Genomic DNA, 21,176 nt, shown 5'->3' with positions numbered 1-21,176 from the left:
TAAATATATAAATTAGCTGGGTGTCACCACTGCACTCCAGCCTGGGCAACAGAATGAAACCCTGTCTCAAAAAAAAAAAAAAAAAAAAAATATATATATATATATATATATATATATATATATAAATTAGCTGGGTGTCGCCACTGCACTCCAGCCTGGGCAACAGAATGAAACCCTGTCTCAAAAAAAACAAACAAACAAACAAAAATATATATATATATATAAATTAGCTGGGTGTCACCACTGCACTCCAGCCTGGGCAACAGAATGAAACCCTGTCTCAAAAAAATATATATATATATATATATATAAAAATATATATAAATTAGCTGGGTGTGGTGATGCATGCTTGTAGTTCCAGCTACTAGGGAGGCTGAGGTGGGAAGATCACTTGAGCCTAGGGGTTCTAGGCTGCAGTGAGCTATGATTGCACCAGTGCACTCCAGCCTGGGCAACAGAGTGAGACCCTGTCTCAAGAGAAAAAAAAAGTGTTTAGAGATAGTGGTTAGGAGGCCACAGTGCCACAAGCCAGCCTTAGAGATCTGGAATTTCTGTAGTGGTGCCAGGCACCTTCCATACACATCTTCACCAATCCCCGGGAGCAGGAGCTGCCTACCCTGTCTTACAAGTGAGAAAACAGGTTCCAAGAGGCAGAAGGGCTTGTGCAGTCTCACAAAGCACATTAATAGAACTGCCATTTACATTCAGGACCGCATTAGACCTTTCCCACCATCCCAGGCTGCCACGGCCAGTGTGGGAGTGAGCTTATTGGGTTGGCTGGTTTGGTCCTCCTGCCCCAGCACGGTGCCTGTCACATAGGAGGTGCTTAGTGGGTGGGGGATGGATGCATGGATGGAGAAAACCAATCAATCAATCAATTCTTCCTTACCTAGTGCCTTAAAAAAAAAAATCTGCACCACCGCCTATCCTGCCAGCGAAGGCTGTATTAAATATGAATTAATCTTTCAGCTCAGTTCTCATGAATATAAAATGCAGAGGGCGTGTGAAGCCAAGAGATCAAGACAAGACACCCCAGTCTGCCTGGGCCTGAAAGCGCACGCTTACACCCACTCACACTTGGAAGTGCATTCTCACAGTCATGCAGACTCACTCACAGTCCTCAGGCACCCTCCCTAGCCCCTCTAGGAACCTCCCTGCCCCACCCTGCCCTGCTCAGTTGGGCCCCTTCCAGGTCAGGCTTCTCTGGGCCACCACTGGCCCAGCTCTTTCCCATCCCACACCCTTCCCGCCCCTCCCAGCTCTCTGAACTTGACTCCTCCCTCCCACCTGCCTCTAATCTCCTTCCTCCTCTTGTCTCTTTGCCCCCGCCTCTGTCCCCTGCTCCTTCAGCGTCCTCTTGTCTTCCTTCTCCTTGTCTTAGTCTCTCCATCTCCCCTCCTCTCTGTTTCTCTCTCTCCCTCCCCTGCCTCCCCACTTCTCTCTCTCCCTGTCTCTCTAGCTCCCTCCCCATCTTCTTCTCTAAGGGGACCACTTGCCTGTGCCTGGACATGCCAGGGACCCTGGGCAAATTGTGGGCTAGGGAGTGAATCCTCCCTCCTCAACCCAGACACATTGGGGTCAGGACACGCCCCCCAACCTCCCCCTCTAGCAAGTGGCACAGGTACCTACACACCAGGGCCACACCTTGCCCCCTCTTCTTGCCCCCACCACCTCCCAGGGCTGGCATCCTGCAGGTACGGGATGAGCCATGCACCCAGAGTCCACACCAGACATCTGTCAAATCCATGCCCCACAGGGGGCCTGGCCTGTTGATTCTGAAGGACTTCAGAAAATGGGTTCTAAAGGGACAGAAGTGTGTCCTGGTTCAATGTGACCCCATTTGTGTGTCTCTGAGCCATACGCAGTCTCTCTCAGCCTCAGTTTCCCCACCAGGCCCTTGAATAAATTAAACGAGGGGCTGCCAGCCCAGAGTGGGCTGAGATAAATGTCTCCTGACCTCCTGTGGTGCTCCCCAAGGTGAACATTCAGACCTGCCACTCCCCTGTGGTCTGACTCGGGCCCTCCCTTTCAAGAGCTGACCTCCCTCCCACTGCCTGAGGACTCTGGCACAGGATGCTCTCACCCTCTGCCCCTCTCTCCACCTCTCTGCGACCACCCAGTCCAGACAGCTGGGCTGGAGGGGATCAGAGACTGTGAGCAGCCACCTCCCACCCACCCTGGACCCAGAGTCAGCAAGGAGCAGGTGGGGGTGCAAAGGCTGTGATTCTTTTGGGTGGGAATGGGGGTGAGGGTGAGAATCAGGCAGGTGCGTGTGCATGTGTGTGTGTGTGAGAGAGAGAGAGAGAGATTGGGAGGGAGAGAGAGCTCACTAGCACATATGTGCCTGCCGGGGGGGCTGCAGATGTGTCTGAGGGTGAGCCTGGTGAAAGAGAAGACAAAAGAATGGAATGAGCTAAAGCAGCCGCCTGGGGTGGGAGGCTGAGCCCATTTGTACGCAGCAGGGGGCAGGAGCCCAGCAAGGGAGCCTCCATTCCCAGGACTCTGGAGGGAGCTGAGACCATCCACGCCCGCAGAGCCCTCCCTCACACTCCATCCTGTCCAGCCCTAATTGTGCAGGTGGGGAAACTGAGGCTGGGAAGCCACATAGCAAGTGATTGGCAGAGCTGGGACTGGAACCCAACCAGCCTCCTAGACCAGGGTTCCTCCCATCAATGGAATGCTAGAGACTCCAGCCAGGTACAAAGTTGGATAAATGAAAGAATGAATAATAGCCATTGATGTTTGTAAAGTGCACAGGGCAAACACCTTATAACTCAGTAATCACCCCCCTTTTACAGGTGGAAAAACTGAGGTGCACACAAGTGATGTAACTTGCCCAAGTTTATACAGCTAATAAGTGGCAGAGCCAGGATTCAAGCCAGCAGGTTCCAGAGTCTGTGCTCACTGTACCTCTTAGAATAGCAAGTCCTTGAACTGCAGGAATTGCCACATTTCTGTGCCCCCAGCTCTGAGCACTGGCTAGGCACATAGCAAATGCTCAACAGTGCTTGCTGATCAATGAGTGGATGGATGGATGGATGGATGGATGGATGGGAAAGGAGTTCTCCACGAGGATGGCTTCCCGGGCTCCAGGAGCCCAGCTTCTCAGCACAGTAAGGTCCTACTGCATGTGCTTGGCTCCTGCCACCCCTATTCCCACCCCCACCAGGCAGGTGTTAGCTGTGCCCTCCACAGGGCCAGGCCCCACAGGGACAAAGCTGAGGGCGCGCCTGGGCGGCCCAGCCCCTGCATAGGCTGAAGCTGCTAACAGGCTGGAAATCTCTTTTGTCAAAGCCTGCACTGCCTCCAACCTCCTTTAATTAAAGACAATTAGTGCTTTCAGCCCCTCTGCACAGCTCAGCTCCCCTGTTTGCAAACACACAGCTGCGGGAGCTTTGTGGGCCCCCCCTCGTCACCACCCCCCAGCCCTACTTCCCCAGAGACACACAGAGGTGCCTTTATTATCAGCGCTCCGGCTGCAGCACCAAGAGGCAGGCGCCTCTGCTTAAAGGAAGGGTGGGAACGCTTCCCAGCTAGGCGGGGGAGCAGGAAGAGCTGAGGACCCTGGGGTGGCCTGGCACATGTGGGCCATGGGCCCCACGCTTCGAGGAACAGCCACCTGGGGCACCTCTGAGGGACCTGCCACCTCCCCTTCTCTCCTTCTGTCTCCTCTCCTCCTCTGGGCCTGCTTCCTGGAATTTGGGCTGTCCACATGTTTTCTCCCAGAATCTTGTCTCTGACTTGGGCACTGTAGGGTGTAGATGCTGGCCCTGAGTACTACCTTAGGAAGGAAGGAAAAGGGAGAAATGGCTTTTATTGAGCACCTGCTGTATGTTGGGGCGCTTGCTAGACTCTGGCTCTGCACACCATCATTCTGAAATATCCTCATTTTATAGATGGAGCTGCCAAGCTGCTCAGAATGGCTTGGTGACTTAGCCAGGCATGACAAGGACATAGCAGAACCAGCATTTAAGGTCAAGCCTTCTGGCCTGAGCATACTGGTTGGGTCTACGCATATGAGGAGCCCAGCCTCCTAGAAGTCAAAAGGTCAGCTGGTCCAGCTCCCTCCTAGCCTCTACCCCCATGGTCTGTGCCATGTGCCAGGTAGTGGGTACTAGGGAAGTCACAGCCACATCCATGCCCTCCAGATGGTCCCAGTAAAGGGAAGATGCCACCAACAGACCCTTACACAGTGGCAGTGCCCTACAATGGTGGAGGGCTCTACAGAATTCCCGGGCAGCCCAGAGAAAGGAGTGACTTTGCAGGGAGAGGTGGAACATTTGAGCTGGTTCTCAAAAGGTGAGTGGTTCTCAAAGAGGACAGTGGGCCAAAAGTATTCTAGCCAAAGGCCAGGGGCATAAAAGAAAAGCAAATTCCAGCCAGGCACAGTGGCTCATGCCTGTAATCCCAGCACTTTGGGAGGCCGAGGCAGGCGGATTAGCTGAGGTCAGGAGTTTGAGAACAGCCTGGCCAACATGGTGAAACCCTGTCTCTACTAAAAATGCAAAAATTAGCTGGGCGTGGTGGCACGTGCCTGTGGTCCCAGCCACTTGGGAGGCTGCGGTGGGAGAATTGCTTGAGCCCAGGAGACGGAGGTTGCAGTGAGCCGAGATGGTGCCACTGCACACCAGCCTGGCCAGCAGAGCAAGACTCTGTCACAAAAAAAAAAAAAAAGGAAAGAAAAGCAAATTCCAGGAAAGGTGAGCAGTTCAGGCAGGAAGGGTGTCACTGGGCCCATTGTGGATGAGGGGACTGAGGTTCCCCAAACATGAATGCGGTGTCACACCCACCCCCATTTCTCAGCTTCTGCGGGAAACCATGACTGTGCTCACTTGCCTTTGAGTCCCAGGACCTCAGCCAGTGCCTGGCACAGAGCAAGGCCTAGGGACATATCTGCTGAGTAAATAAAATGTCCCAATGATGGCAGGTGAGAGGCCCACAGGCTACCTGTCTCCCTTCTCGGGCACAGGGCAGACATCCCAAATTAACCACGGCCCTTTTCCACCCAGTCCAGAAGGGGCCCGAGGCCAACTCCTGGGAACTGGTGAGTGTGGTGAAACTGACGTGTCACCACAGAGTCAAGTCCAATGCTCACATTTTGCAGATGAGAACATTCAAATAGTATGCTTCCGAATGGGGAGGAATAGATAATAAGATTAATAGCTTAACATTTACTGAATGATATTTATATACCAGGCACAGTTCTAAGCTCTTAATGTATATTTAATTCCCGTAACACCCTTATGACACGGGTATTAATCTTCATCTTCTCATTTTACAACGAGAAAAGCTGAGGCACAAAGCAGTTAAGTAACTTACCCAACACCACACATCAGTACGGGATGTGCAGGGCCAGGATTCAAACCCAAGGAACCTCACTCCAGAGTCATGCTCTCAACCACTATGCCATATGTCCTGTCCTCCATCAGCATGGGACCTCGTGGCCCCCAGAGCTGGCCACCCTGTGGGCTGCTGGGCGTCCTGCCTTGCTATAAGGCCTTGGCTTCTCCCACTCCAGTGGAGAACAGACAGCTGAGTCAGAGCTGGTGGGGCCGGGCCAGGCCTGGGATCCATCTGCCTTTCAGCAGCCTCTGGGCCCATTTCCTCGGGCCCAGACAGCTTCCCGGCGGTGCCTCTGCAGGCCCTTTTAAGTCCCCTGGCACCCTCAGCCCCACTTCCTGTGACCCCTGGCCCTGGCCTGACCCACTCCACTCAATTTCCCAAGATGAGTTGCAGAAGCTGCAGGGTCTGTGCAGAGAAGGGAAAATTAACGAGCTGCTCCCCGGCAATTGGCAGTTTCCAGGCACCAGCTGGCCTGGAGTATTTACTCGGCACCCTCAGAGCAAGACAATTAAGTGGAGCTTAGGTTGGGGTGCAGAGATGTCTACAGATCAGACAGAAACCTTCCTAAGATGTTTTTCCAAGAGATCAGTGCCTAAGAACAAGTTTCCAGGGAAATACAGTCTTTATTCATCCTTATTAGTATCTGATATATTAATATACATAACATATATGTTATATACATACTCATTTAATTATTTAGCATTCACTGTGTGCCAGGATCCTTGTTGAATCCTCACCATCTCTCTGCAAGGTAGACATCATTATCCCCATTTTACAGATGAGGACACTGACTCCCAGCAAGGTTAGGAGGCATCTGCCAGGTCACACAGGAGAGCCAGGATTTGAATCCAGGACTAACTCTAAGCTTCTGCTTCTTGCATAGAACAGACCTCCTTCTTAGTCTCTGACTGATTGTATGTAGCACTGTATTAGGCACCAAGACTGCACCAGGAGCAAGAGAAGACCCAGTGTGTGCTGTAGATTTATGTGGTGCTCCGCAGCAGGCACAGAGAAGAATAAGAGCATGAGACCCCTTCCCTGCTCTGAGAAGTATCATTTTGAAGGTATATGCTGCCCAATATGTGAGCCCAAGGTCTGGTCAGCTTGATTGGTTCTGAAGGTAGGGTAGGGCTTCACTTAGGAAACAAACCTTGTGCTGGGCTTTGAAGGTTGAATAGGAGTCTGGTAGAGATGGGTCAAAGGGCATTCCGGGTGGAGAATTCAGCATGGACGTTACAGTGCTTTGCGTGCTAGGGAAGTGACCCAGAGTTCAGCCTGATGGGGTGTTTGGTAAGATCGTTGGGGTTGGGGGACTTAGAGGGTTGGACTAGGCAGCTCTTGTGCGGGAGACCTGGGCACCAGCCAAGAAGAGACACAGGAGATGGGAGCGGGACCCTGCCACTGCCAACATGATCTTACAGCAGGAAGGGCCTGCTCAACACCACGCAGCAGGGGCCCTGGGCCCGGCCAGGGGTCCCCCAGCCCTCCACTGTTCTCCTGTTTCTTGTGCCCCACGGTGGTGGGGTGGAGGGAGCTGGTGGATTGCTTGGCCATTGAGCCTCCTCTTCGTGCTGCCCTCCAGGAGCTTCACATCCACCTGTCCGGCACCACCCCACATTGGGCCATTACTAACTCACTCTGTGACCTGAGGCAAGTCACCTCTCTCTGGGCCTGGGTTCCCCAAAAGTCAAAGAAGGCACTAAACCAGAGGTCGTCCTTACACCTCTGCACCCTAGAGTTCTCTGAGAGAATGAGTGGTAAATCCCCACCTTTTGGGAGTTTCCCAGTGGGTGGGGATCAGGGCAGGGGGTGCAGGGACTTCCCATGACAAGGGGCACATTCAGGGACACAACCGACCCCAGCAGAGCTGCCAGGGCAGGAAGTTTATCTTCCAGTCTCTCTGCCTTCCCATCCCACTCCCATCCAGGCCCCATCTGATTCCTTGTCACTTAATTTCCCTTGAAATGTCACCTGGTCCCTGTCATCCCACCCCAAGGCTGGGAAAGAAGTATAGTTCGAATGGGGGACTTTCAGGCACTCTAACACACCCAAGAGGCCCTGGCAGCCCCAAGTCCCCCTCCTCAGTGCCACCCAGCCCACTGGCAGCTCCCAAACAGGCTCTTATTAAAACACCCTGTTCCCTGCCCTTTGGAGTGAGGTGTCAAGGACCTAAACTAGGGAGTCAGAAGAAAGGGTCCTGTCTCAGCTTGACAACCCATGTGCTGTGTGACCTGGGTAAGTCCCTTGCCCTCCCTGAGCCTCTTTTTCTTCATTTGTAAAATGAGAGGGGTTGAAAAGATGAATGATTCGTAGCCCATGTGTGTATGAGAATCTCCAGGGCCCCCAATCCCATGTCTGATGCTGTTGGTCTGAGAATGGGACCAGCCATCCTGTGCTTTGGGTACCACTGGCGTAGGAGATCCCTGAGGGCCAAGTTCAGGTCCAACATTTGTGAACTCTGCGTTAGATCCAGATTCTCTGTGCTTCTCTGTTTAATTCCTCGGACCCTAATGACCAGCACCACAGAGCAAGACAGCGTCCACTCCATCAGTCCCCACCATACTTAGGATGTCCAGGCCAGGTTTAGGCAGAAAGTCATCTTTTCCCTTCCCTTTCACTCTCAGGATGGCTGTCCCCAAGCTTGTCTGTCCTCGTGGGTGGTGAGATAAGGGGCTAAAGATAATTGCCTGGGCACTGGGGATGGAGGGCAGGAAGTTTATCTTCCAGTCTCTCTTCCTTCCCATCCCACTCCCATCCAGGCCCCATCTGATTCCTTGTCACTTGATTTCCCCTGAAATGTCACCTGGTCCCTGTCATCCCACCCCAAGACCAGGAAAGAAGTGTAGTTCTTTCGGACCATGTACGGGAGGCAGAGGGGAGGGAGCCTGCAGAGTCAGGCCCGGGCTTAAAATCCCAGCCCCTTGGCTGGGCGCAGTGGCTCATGCCTGTAATCCCAACTCTTTGGGAGGCCAAGGCAGGAGGATCGCGTGAGTCCCAGAGTTCCAGACCAGCCTGGGCAACATAGTGAGACCCCATCTCTACACAAAATTTAAAAACTAGACAGGCGTGATGGCATGCACCTATAATCCCAGCTCCTCAGGAGGCTGAGGTAGGTGGATCACTTGAGCCTAGGAGGTCGAGGCTGCAGTGAGCCATGATCACACTGCAAAACTCCACCCTAGACAACAGAGCAAGACCTTGTCTCAAAAAAACAAAATAAAAACCCCAGCCACAGCCCTGCTTAGCTATGTGGCCCGGGGCAAGTCAGGTCACTTCTCTGAGCCCCCAGATATTTGTTGTGAAATGGAGGCGCCACACCTACCTCTCCAGATACTAGGAGGATGAAATTGTAGTGAATGTAGGCACCACCAGTCATACCCCACTTGTCCTGCCTGGCCAGGGAGGGAAGGGGAGCTTCCAGGGGAGCAGTGAAGCTGCAGCCCTGCCCGCGGGGCCTGAGCTGCTGGAGGCTGGCGCACCTTGGGCCCACCTGGGGATTTTCCACGAGGCTTCCACTCGGAGTGGGCAGCAATGATGTCAGTGAAATCATGGAACACATTTTATAAGAAGATTAATAAGAAACGGACGAAGATGGAAATTATGAGCCCTTGGAAACCACAGCAGGAGGGGTGTGGTACTGAGGTGCCAGACCCACCCGGTTGAGTTGGGGGGACCCTCAGAATGAAGGAAATTGGGGGCGGGGGCTGTGGAGAGTGAGACGTTGCCTGTGAAGGCAGGAGGGAGGGGACTTCAGGGCAGCCAGAGGGAGAGGGACGTGGCCCCACAGCCAGAAGGGCCATTCATGTCCAGCTGGGTCCTGGCCTCAGCCTCTCTGAGCCTCGGCATCCTCATCTGTAAAATGGGCATAGTAACAGCTATGGGGATGAAAGAAGTTGGAGCAAGCCTGGTTAGATGGGACTCCATAAACAGCAGCTGGCATTGTTCTTCATCGTGGGTGGGAGTCGAGCATTGCCGTCTTCAACCCGCCTGAGGCTGGCAGGAGTTTGATGAGTGTTGGTAGAATGGCCAGATTGACGACTTGGTGGATGGACTGACAGACAGGTAAAGGGATGAGTGAATGACTAGAAACCACCTTCACTGGCCACAGGAGCCTAAGTCTGTGTCTTGTATTTTTCTTCTGTCACCCACAAGCCCCCAGCTGGCTGCTGACATCTAGTACCCTTTTAATTGATGATTTGTAATTTATTATAATTTGGCATATTATATACTTGTGTTATACTTCAATATCGTACTCTGTTATAATTCTGTAAAGTCTAGCACCTACCTAGTACTTTTCTGTTTACAAAGCATATCTAGACCCTTCAACTTGCCAGTCAGGCAGGTTCTCTTGTTTTCAGGTGAGGAAACCCAAGCTCAGAGAGGTTCAGTAACTTGTCACAGGTCACACAGCTCCTGAGTGGCAGGACCAGAATTCACACTCTGGGTGTTTTGTCTTCCTGGGGCACTGCCGGCAGGGCCAGGATATTTCTGGTGATCTGGAGCCTGATTTGAAGGTGTAGAGTAGGGTGAGGGGTCCACTAGGTGTGGGATCAAGAAGAATGGGGTGAAGTTGGGCATCTGAGATCAGAGGCTGAGGGTGGGGAAAAGCTCAAGGCCTTATCTGGGGTGCAGTCCAGCTCCTTGTGGGAGCACAAAGGGCCTGTGCCACAGGAGGTTGACCTCGAGATGGGCAGCTGAGGTGGGTGCTGGCAGAGGCTGTGGAGGGGCCATCTGGGAGGCAGGGTCAGCAGTAGGCACCACGAGGCATTGGGAGATGGGTGGGCATGCCCAGATTTTCCTGAATGAAGTGTCCCCGATGAAGCATCACTGTCCACCAGCCATGTGACCACAGCAAGTGACTTCACTCTCTGAACCCTGGTTTCCTGATCTGCAAAATGGGGGCTACAATGAGAGAAGTCAGGGAGCCTTCACAGCCCTTTGCCCAGAGCACTGGGCACCCCGACTGGCCAGTATTCTATTCATCCCCCCTGAAATATGCCCTCTGGCCCTCCAAAGACCACACCCCTATATCTGAGGCTCAGAAATGATAGTCACATGGCTGGGCACAGTGACTCACGCCTGTAATCCCAGCGCTTTGGGAGGCTGAGGTGAGCAGATCACTTGAGGTCAGGAGTTCAAGACCAGCTGGCCAACATGGTGAAAACCTCTCTACTGAAAATACAAAAATTAGTAGGGCAGGGTGGCAGGCGCCTGTAATGCCAGCTACTCAGGAGGCTGAGGCAGGAGAATCGTTTGAACCTGGGAGGCAGAGGTTGCAGTGAGCCGAGATCGCTCCATTGCACTCCAGCCTGGGCAACAAGAGTGAAACTCCGTCTCAAAAAAAATAAAGGAGAAGGAAATGATACTCATCACATGGATTTGTTGGCTCTTCTTTATGTATTTACTGAGGACCCATTGAGTGCCGAACTTGAACATTGCTCAGCGAGGCTAGTAGGGCACTGGGGCCAGGTGCTCAAGCTTATCTGAGAAACAACGAAGAGGCCATTGCAGCTCAGGGTGATGACTGCCCTAAAGCAAGTCGACATTCAGGGTGCAGTGGGAGCAGGAGGCGGTGTCCCCAACACTGCCTGGAGGAGGTGGGCTTATGTACCTATGCAGGGTGATGCTGGAAAGGGGGGGAGCGCAAATGGAGGGAAACAGACACCTACTAAGCACCTACTCTGTACCACGCTCTGCCCTTTCCATCCATTTCCCTGTCAAGCCTCCTTGCACTGCATCATGGTAGTCTCCTCATGCCCAGTTTACAGATGAGGCCACTGAGGCTTAGAAAGGTGAATGCACTACTTAAGGTCACACAACCGCAAAGCCAGCCGCAGCTGAGGTGTATCTACCCTCAAAGCCACTGAGTTTGGTTGAGTGGGCCTGAGGTAGGGCCCAGGGAGGTGGGGAAGAAGCAAGGGCTCCGAGCCCAGTGGCTCAGGAGCTATGTTCTCACCAGGCCAGCCAAGGCCACTGGCAGCCGTGGTTTACAAGGCATGGGGCTGGCCCGACTGCTTTGCTTCACAAATGTACGCCGGCTCATCTGGGGTACATTTGCGCCTTTATGAGTGTTCTTCAAAAGCCCAGCTCGGCTCTGTGCCTGTAACCATGGAGACAGCTCTGGGTGGCTGGAACCAGTCGCCCTCTATGGCCACGCGTGAAGGCTGCCAGGTGCTGGGGCCGTCACCACGCTGGGCAGGGCACCCATAGAGGCCTTTCCTGAGAGGTGCTTGTGGATGCCAAGGGGTGAGAGTTGAAATCCAGTTCCCATGAAAAGTGAAAAGGTCAAGTTGGCTTCATTGACGGCAGAGCCATGTGGCAAGGCCACCTCTCTGGCCCACCATGTGCCTGCTCTTCCTGGGTAAAGGTGGGCCTTCCCTTAGCCCGCCACCCTTGGAATCAGGACAGGCTAGAGATGGAAGGTGGGGGGTGGTTGTGGGGGCGTACAGGGGGCTGGGTTTGAGTCCCAAAGTGCAGCCCCACACAGCCTAAGACCCTCACACCGAAATCCCATTTTCCAAATAGGGAAACCAAGGCCCATAGAAAAGAAATGAGTTGCCCAAGGCCACCCATCAAGGTAGAGGCCAGAGGAAGCCTGGCTGGACCCTGGCTCCGAGTTCAGTGCTCCCTGCAGGCCACCATGAAGCTTCTCAGTGAAACCTGAGGTGGGGCTGCACCCAGGATCAGGCCATGGCGGGTGCAGCCAGCCCACGCTGGAGGCTGGCCTGAGCCCCACATTGGCCCCAGGCCTTTCTTGGCTCTCAATTTTGGTCCAAGTCTCAGGGGCTGTTCAAAGATTCTGAAGGCATGTGAACATTTTGGAAGCAATTTGTCAGTCCTGGAAGCTGCTTGGAGGCTCCAAAGACTGTTTAAAGATTCCAGAATCTGTTATATTTGCAAGGGCTGTTGTTCATAGTTTCCAGAGTGGTTTGCAGGCCCTAGACGAAGGTCCGGAGGCAGTGTGGGGGTCTGGGCTGGAAGCATGGCTGGGAGCCCGGGGCGGTGCTAGAAGTGGAACTGATGGCTGTCTAAGCTCCCGGTTTTCTCTCCAAGGGCTCAGTCTGTGAAGCCGCCATGTCCATCGGGCATCTGCTGTTCTGAGAGGCAGAAGGTATGTGGGTGTTGGCAGCAGCAGGACAGGATTTAAAATCCAACTTTACCATTCACGTGCTGTGTCACCTGGAGCCAATTACTTAACCTCTCTGGGCCTTCTTTTCCCCCATCTATACAATGGGACTTAGACCACCTGTGCTGCAGGCCTGACTGTCCACCACCCATCTCATCTCAGGCATCTGTCGGATTAGTCAGAGAACACCCCCATCCAGAACTAGTTAACACTGTTCCTGGGTGTGGACTTGGGGTCTCTATCCAGGGTGGAAACCTGGCCTTCTATAATAGCCCTGCCGGCCCTCCTAAAACCAGACCTCTATGAGCCCCAGCCCTGCTGTGTCTGTCACTGGGGAGGAGCCATGCACTGTGCCAAAGGCCCTGGTTGACCAGGATGTCTGTTCCTACCCCTGCCCCATGGAAGTTTCTGGCTGGTCACAATCCCAGTCCTGCCTCCTGCCTTCTTCATACCCCATTGCCTTCTCCAGCACTCTTCCTTCCAAGCCCATTGGCCCAACTCCCCCATCCCCACCCACCAGTACCTTAGGTCTCAAACTTGCTCTTGCCGTCCTCTGGGCCTTGGCTCACGCTGTTCCCTCTGCCTGTCCCATCTCTGCCATTCCCCCTGCCACCCCCTCCCACCTGGACCCCTGCGGTTCCCTCTCCTCCAGCCTCCACCCTGTCTCATGTTGCTGATTTAGAGTGGCACAGTCTACCCTTCAGGTCTGTGTTGCCTCCTTGCCACCAGGTAGCCCCTCACAGCAACTGTAGGATGTAGGCCTGGGGTGTGGAGTTAGACTGGCTAGGCCTGTTACCTGTAGTATAACCTCAGGCAGGCTGGTGGCTGGGCCCTTCTGAGCCTCAGTTTCCTCCTCTGTAGAGTGGGAATGGTAACTCAGGCTCTGCCCGACTCCCAGGGTGGTCGTGAAGCTCAGAGGAGTGATGGATAGGCAGGAGACGTATAAAGTCTAAAGTGATGAGGCTAATGGTGGCTGAGTGATTTGCCTAAGGTCACCCTGGGGGGGATGGGTCCAAGCCAGGACCTCAGTCCAGATCTCCTGGCCAGGACGTCAACCACTAGAGCCCCAGACCATCATGGGTGCCCCTCTGAGAAGTTTTACTTTTCTCCAACTCCCTGACCCACTTGCAGAGCTGCAAGCAGGCAGGCTGGCTCCCAGCTGGGATAATCACTGGCCGCTGGCTGATGTGTTAAATGCATCGTGCCTTCCTGGTAGACAGGAAGATCAATACCAAGGTGGATGGGCAGCCTCGCTCGATGCCACAGCCAGCCCCCAAGGGTGAGAACGGGCCAAGAATAAATATAACCAGGCCTGCTCCCTCCGCAGGGTCAGACCAGGCCAGACGAAAATACTGTAGCTTTGATGGGACCACCTGTGGCATTATCATCATCATCCCAAGCAACATGATTAGGCGATAAACTCTTCTAAACTTGTTTGTTCCTAACATGTGTAAACTCATTGAATCCTCATAACCACGCTCTGAAGCAGGTCCTGATATTATTCCCATTTTACAGATGAAATGTGGCACAGAGAGGCTTGTGACTCACCGAAGGTCACACAGCCAGATTAGAACCCGCAGTTGCCTGCTGCTGGGATAGTCTGCTGCCTTTTTAGTCATATGGACCATCCTGTGGCCACACGTGCCCACAGGCTCCTTCCTGTTCAGAAATGGCAAATCAGGGGCCTCGTCTCCAGCCCCCGGTGTGCTTTGGGTACAGGGGTCTTCAGTGCCTGAGCTTCTTGGAGTTTTCAGAGCTTGGACTGTGCTTTAGCCAAGAGCTCCTTGACAGATACAGACACCTACCTAGCAGATGCCCATGCTCAGCTTCATTCTTCTAGAGCTCAGAGCAGGCAGGTTAAAGGCGAGCCTGGTCCCCATAGACACTATGGGCATGAGTGACCCCCTGCCTGGCATGAACTCTCAGGGATCCGAGCCCTTGGACTGTGGTGGTCTCAGCCTCACTGCCCATAGGCTAGGGGCCTGCATGGCCATAGCCAAGGATGGGCCTACCTGACGGGCGGGATGGGAAGAGGACTCCATCCCCGAGCTTCCTGGGGTTAGACTGGAAGGTGGGACAGAGGTCAGCGTATAAGCTGTTGAACTGCTAAATGGGAAGGGCCCAGCCCATTTATCTTTTCCCTGAAGGGCAGCCCGAGTGATAGGAAATGTCTGGACTTTGGGATTCAAGCCAGCAAAGCCCCTGCCTTCTGTGTCATCTGGGCTTAGACACTTAACCTCTCTGATCCTCAGTCTGTCGCCTCCCTTACTACAGCTGACCCTTTCACCTTCTCTCCACTACACAGAGTCCCCGCCCCCAGGCTCAGAGATGGCCCCCATAGGTTAGAGTGAATGCCCTCCAACCCCAACCTAGGCTCCCCCATCCCAGGGGAATTCTTACTTCCTGGCTCACTGGGGGCAGCTAATGAAATTCTAGTCCCAGCTCCCCCGGAGCCATGCTGCGAGACCTCAGGATAGTGTCTTCCCCTCTCTGAAGGCATGGTCCACCTGCCTTCAGGTCCTTGTGCTCGATCCATCTGTCTCAAGCTCAGTGTACCTGGCCAGCCCCCCACGACCTCTTCCTCCAGTCCCACCCCAAGTCATCCTCCAGCCCTACCTCACCTCAGGCTGGCTATGGGGACAGACACCAAGTCCTGTCCATTTTCTCTCCTGAATATCCCTGAGTAGTCACCTTCCCTCCTGGCCCCATGAACCCCCTCCCTGGCTCTGCAGACCTTGTCATCATTCTGGATTTGGGCAGCGGTCTCCCTGCACCCCCTGCCTGCCCTCTTCCCCATCTAGCCATTCCCCTCTGGCAGCTCCAGAACCATCTTTCTAAAATGGAAATCTGGTCATGGTGTGTATCTACCTAAAACATGTCCTGATTACACACAGGATAAAAGTCAAACTCCTTCCCATCCCACAAGGAAAGCCTGACACCCTCCGGCCCAGCCTTCCCATTCTGCCTTCAGCCATGCTGTGCAACTGGGATGTGCTGAGTCCTACCTCTGAGCCTTGGCACATGCTGTTCTCTAGGCCTAGAATTCCCTTCTTTCTCTTCCCTCCCCTGCACCATTCGTCTTAGCATCCGTTTATCCGTCAGGTCTCAGTTGTGACGTCACCTCCAAGAATCTTCCCTTAACCACTCCCTCCCCCAAGACTGGGGTAGTTGACCATCCCCTGAGCTCCCACGCTTCATGCCTCGCCTGTCACTCTGAATTGTCACCATCTGTTTACGTGTCCTTCTCTCCACTACACAGAGTCCCCGCCCCCAGGCTCAGAGATGGCCCCCATAGGTTAGAGTGAATGCCCCCCAACCCCAACCTAGGCTCCCCCATCCCAGGGGAATTCTTACTTCCTGGCTCACTGGGGGCAGCTAATGAAATTCTAGTCCCAGCTCCCCCGGAGCCATGCTGCGAGACCTCAGGATAGTGTCTTCCCCTCTCTGTGCCTTCGCTGCTGAGGAGCTATAAAAAGACATGCCTGAATTAGATGACTTCTCAGGGCCTTGCCAGCTCTGCAGTTCCACAGCCTGGTCGTCCAGCAGATCTCTCTCTCTCTCTCTCTCTCTCTCTCTCTCTCTCTGCTGGTCTTTGTGCCTTTTCATTCTGCCTCCAAACTCCATCTCCGGCCACCGCCTCTCACAACCTCTGTCCCAGCCTCTCTGGCAGCCCCTCCTTTCCCTTTCTGCCCCAAGACTTCTTGTGAAGACTGAGGCCTTCTTTATGGATTTCCGGATCCAGGTCGAAAGGCAGTCCTGGAAGCCTCCTGGTACCCCCACTCATCCTCCTGTCTTGGGACCTGCCATCTGCATAGCCCCAGTAGGGCCATTAAGTCACCATGAGTCAAACCAAGTTATAAATAAGTAAAGGGGTGAGGGTCCCCAAGGGGACTCAACCCCAGCTGGCTGCCCTATCTCTGGCCAGATCTGGGGTCCTGACCACCCCGGACCAGACTCAGCCTGACAGATCTTGACATGTCGTCACTGTCCCCGGAGAGTGATGGGGAAATCACCAGGCCTTCCCAGCCCCCATTAGTGTCAGTAATTGCCAATCAATTTCCTGGGAGCCTGGTGAGGAAGAGGCCCCTGGGTACCTCCAGTGAGGAAGCCACATCTAATGGCTTTTATTTGGATTGCTACAAATTGATGATTTTTTTTTTTTAATGGAGCTTTGGTTTTCCTCCCTGTGTCTTAACCACCCCCTCAGGGCCAGTTAGACCAAAAGATGAGTGATAGCGTGACTTTCTTCTCCGGAAGAGCCGAGACCAGCCTGGTCATACCCACACCACTCATGCATCCTCCATGCTGAAGACAGGCACTTCCTGAAGCCATAGCCACAGCTCCCATTTCTCCAGCAGTAACCCTGCCCCAGACCCTCCCCAAGGTTATCAGGTTGAAACCGCAAAACAACCCTGTTGAGATATATCTCACCATCCCCGGGAAAAGGGGAGGCAGTCTCAGAAAGGTAGTGAGACCTAGCTAAGATTACATGGTTAATAAATGGTAAAGTTGAGATTTGAATCCAGGTCTTTCTGGCATTGAAGCCTCAGTGTTGCCATTCTTACATGTGTCATCCCAAGTATAACACAGAGTGAAGATGGTTCCCCTGAAAGCCAGAGAGCAACAGGAGTGACAGCTTTCATGGGGCTCCTAGGGCAGAGATTAGCTGATGAGAATAATGATAACTATAACAATAGCAGCTTTGCCGAGCGCGGTGGCTCACACCTGTAATCCCAGCACTTTGGGAGGCTGAAGCAGGAGGATCACTTGAGCCCAGGAGTTTGAGACCAGCATGGGCAACATAGTGAGACCCCATCTCTACAAAAAATACAAAAAAATTAGCCGGATGTGGTGGTGTGTGCCTATGGTCCCAACTACTCAGGAGGCTGAGGTAGGAGGATCATTTGAGCCCAGGAGGTTGAGGCTGCAGTGAGTCACGATTGCACCACTGCACTCCATGCACTCCAGCCTGGGTGACAGAGTGAGAGCTTGTCTCAAAAAAAAAAAATTAGCAACTATTATTTACTGAGCCCTTAGTTATGAAACACAGACTATGCCAATGGGTTTACGTGCATGTTTTATTTTCTCCTTGGAATTACACCAAGAAGTATTTTTTATTATAACCATTTCACAGATAGAGAAACCAAGACTTAGAGGTTAAGTAACTTGTATAAGATTGCTCAGATTATTGGTGCTAGTAGAACTAGGACTCAAACTAAGTATGTTTGAATCCACGGCATGCACTTTTAACCATTGCATCAGTTTGGATTGTGAGTAACAGAAAATAAAAATAACGGTGGCTTAAACAAGATTGGAGTTTATTCTTCCCTCAAGTAAATGAAATCCAGAAGTAGGCAGCTGGTACAGCTCCATAATCGTGAAGGACTCAGGCTCCTGTCTTGGTCCCAAGATCTAAGCTGGCTGCCAACCCTCCAACCATCGCATCCACATTCCAGCCAGGAGGAAAGAGGAAGCGGTAAAGATAGACATGCATGCTTCTTTTAAGGACACTTCCTAGAAATTGCAGCTACCATTTCTGCTAACATCTCATCAGCCAGAACCAAATCGCATGACTATACTACCCAGATGCAAGACAGACAGGAAGCGTAAGCTTGATTCTGGAATGCCATGTGCCCAGCTAAAAAGTAGAGCCTATGGTTAAGGAATAAGGAGAGGTCAGATATTGGGACAATCATCAGTGACTTCCGTCAGCATTATTCTAATGCTGATGTTTAGATGGAAATTTACAGTGCAGTCTAGTAAGTCATCAAATCCAGCTTTCTGGTATCCCAGAAAAGGAACCTGAAGCCCAGAGAGGGGAAGGCACTCGCCCAGAATTGAACAAAGAATGGGGGCAGAATCATGTTCGGAAGCCTGTCTTAGTAATCACAAAACCTGAGTTATTGGCACAAGAAATACCCTCTGTCCCTCCTACATTCTGGGACATTTCTTCTGGTTCTTGGATTGTTCCTCTCACTTTCCCATTTTCCTCTCTCCCTTGCCTGGGCCTTAGGGTAGTTGCCCTTTGGGGCTTCTGTTAACCTTTGGATTGAGTAACAGAGGATCTGATTCTGTTCCCAACATGGATACAAAAGATGTCTGACCTTGGCCTTTAGCATTCTGGTCTGAGGATCTTAAAGGTCTTTCCTGCTTGGACAGTCAGTTTACAAGATACTCTGAAGCTGGGGTGGCTTTTGCTTAGTGAATGTGGTTACTGGTACCAATAGATCTATATATTCCTCAGCATATGAGGCTCCAGTGGTGGTACTTGTGGAAGGGGCAATGGATAAGGGAGGAAAAAAAACTAAGGTCCTTGGATGATGCCGGGAGGAAAGAATAATCTTTATTAGACATCTACTATGTACCAATTACAGTGCTACAATAAATGTAAATAAGTATCTCCTTATTGCTAGACAATGACTCTTAGATAGGGTTAAAAAATAGAGTAAGTCCAGCTATGTGATCTTTTGAAAGGACACATCTAAAGCAAAATGGAGAAGGATCAAAGGTAAAGGGATGAACCGGGCTCAGTGGCTTATACCTGTAATCCCAACACTTTGGGAAGCCAGGGCAGGAGGATCACTTGAGGCCAGGAGTTTGAGACCAGCCTGGGCAACATGGCGAAACCCCATCTCTATTTTTTAATTAAAAAAAAAAAAAGGAAAGTGATGGAAAAGACCTACCAAACAGTGCTAAAAATAAATTTAAAATGAAGATGAGAAAAGAAAGCAAAAGTGGCAATGTTAATATCATGCATATTTCACAGTTGAGGCTCAGAATGATAAAGTAACTCACCTGAAGTCATCTAGCCCCTAACTGGCAGAGGTGTGATTTGAAGCCAGGTCTTTCTGTCTCTTAAATTCCTTCTTCCTTGGGAATGTCTGGTTGCCTCCAATGAAGTCGGCCAGTATTGTGACCTTGCCCTGATGGGATACGGGTCTGGAGCCACCGTCACAGAGCAGGCTGGAGCAGGCAAAAGTGAAAGGAAGTCCCTGTTGGCCAAAGGGACCAATCCTGGGTCAGGGCACGCACTGGCATCTGGGCCAGAGCCTGGACCAACTCCCAGAGAGCCAGCCATGTGCTACTATGGCCTGCCGTCCAGCTTCAGGACCAGTGCCCACAGGGGTCTCCACTCCCTGCCTTCCAATCCCTAGTCTCAGGCAGAGGCTGGGATGATAGAGGACCCATCCCACAGAGCCACATGGCTAAGGTTCATGCCTGGAATGTAGTTCCCTCTGCCTGGCAGAGAACAGCAGGCCTGAGGCCTCCAGGAGACAGTCTGGCTGTGGTTTGGCTGAGCCCTAAGCTAGGAGCCACTGAGACCTACATATACCCTATCCATTCCCAGAGCAAGGGCAACAGTGGGGCCAGAGGCAGGTCCTTGTTGTTTCTTAGGAAGAGCCAGACAGGAGACCTGGGTCCAAGTTAGCTCTGCCACATCCCCTGCACACATCAGGCTCCAGTCATCCCAGATGGACCCACCACAGCTCCCAGAAAGCACCCTCAACTCCCTCACTCCTCTAAGTTTTGCACACGAAACACAACGTGCAAATGGCGGTTAGCTAGCCTGTTTAGCTAACCTTGGCCATCCTTCATAACTCAACTTGGGTATCACCTCCTCCAGGAAGCCTTCACTGACTCCTCTTCACGTCTGTATTTTAATGTATAGAACACTGGGTTTGGCTTTCTCTTTACTTGTATGTCTCTTCAGCCAGCACCATGGATCTTGAACTAATGTGTGGATGGCCTTTCAGGAGGTTTGTGAACCTCCTTTGTGAAATTGTTCACAAAATGCTTCCTATGTGTATATATGTGCATTTGAGTGGGCAGCAGTAATAACTTTGATCAGATTGTTTTGAGAATTACCACTCTAGACTGTGATGCTCATACAGTTAGGAACTGTGTCTGTCACTGTCTCCTCAAGTGACATATAATAATAGAAGTAGGTGATATAATAAATATTAATTAAATTAACATTGGATGAATAATTTGCTGGGTGACCTTAGGCAAGTAACTTCACCTCTTTCAATCTTGATTTTCTCATCTATAAAATAGGAGCAAAAGTGAGGATTCCACTATCTAAGCTTTTCCTCATCTCTGTTTTCCTTCTCTACCCCAGCACCTAGCATAGTGCCTGGCACATAGTAGGTGTTCATAGATGTATATGAGAGGAATGGAAAGATGAGCGATTGGTAGGCAGGTGGAAGAATCAGTGTTTAGATGAATAAATGACAGTGAACGAGTGAGTGGCTGCTGTATGTGGATAGAAGACCCAGCGGATGTGTTGGTAGGTTCACTGGCTGGGCAGGTAAAACAGTGCCTAGGAAGATAGGTTGATGGATGGGTGGAGAGAGTGAGTGGACATATTCATGCTAAATAAATGGTTAGATGAATGGCTCAGCAAAGGGAAACTTAACTATTTGGGAGGGGCTGGATAGGTAGGTAGGTTTTTTATAAAATCATCAGTGGATGGGAGAAAATGATGAATACATGGATCATAGATGGATTTGTGAATGGATATGTAGATATTTGATTGGATAGATGGATGGAAGGAAGGAAGGAAGGTCTAATTGATGGGGGAAGGAAGGGAGGGAGGGAGGGAAGAAGGAAGGAAGGAAAGAAAGAAAGGAAAGAAAGAAGAAAAGAAAGAAGAAAAGAAGAAAGGCCTCCATCTGACTCAGGCCAGTGAGTAGGAAGGCAGAGACAG

General features: G+C 51.9%; 1 protein-coding gene and 1 long non-coding RNA gene across 3 annotated transcripts in view; both read left to right on the top strand.

Moving 5' to 3' along the window:
- Nucleotides 1–21,176, top strand: part of EPHB2 (EPH receptor B2) — a 211,806-nt gene that overhangs the window by 92,196 nt on the left and 98,434 nt on the right. The gene's annotated exons all lie outside the window — the stretch shown is intronic.
- Nucleotides 11,815–19,159, top strand: LOC134759799 (uncharacterized). Its single transcript, XR_010136592.1, has 2 exons — nucleotides 11,815–12,454; nucleotides 16,677–19,159. It is a non-coding gene; the product is annotated as an uncharacterized LOC134759799 (long non-coding RNA).

The sequence above is a fragment of the Pongo abelii genome, chromosome 1, assembly GCF_028885655.2.
Source record: "Pongo abelii isolate AG06213 chromosome 1, NHGRI_mPonAbe1-v2.0_pri, whole genome shotgun sequence".
NCBI classification, from domain to species: Eukaryota; Metazoa; Chordata; class Mammalia; order Primates; family Hominidae; genus Pongo; species Pongo abelii.
Note: the sequence above shows the minus strand (reverse complement) of the source record. Positions and strands in the feature narration are given on the sequence as shown.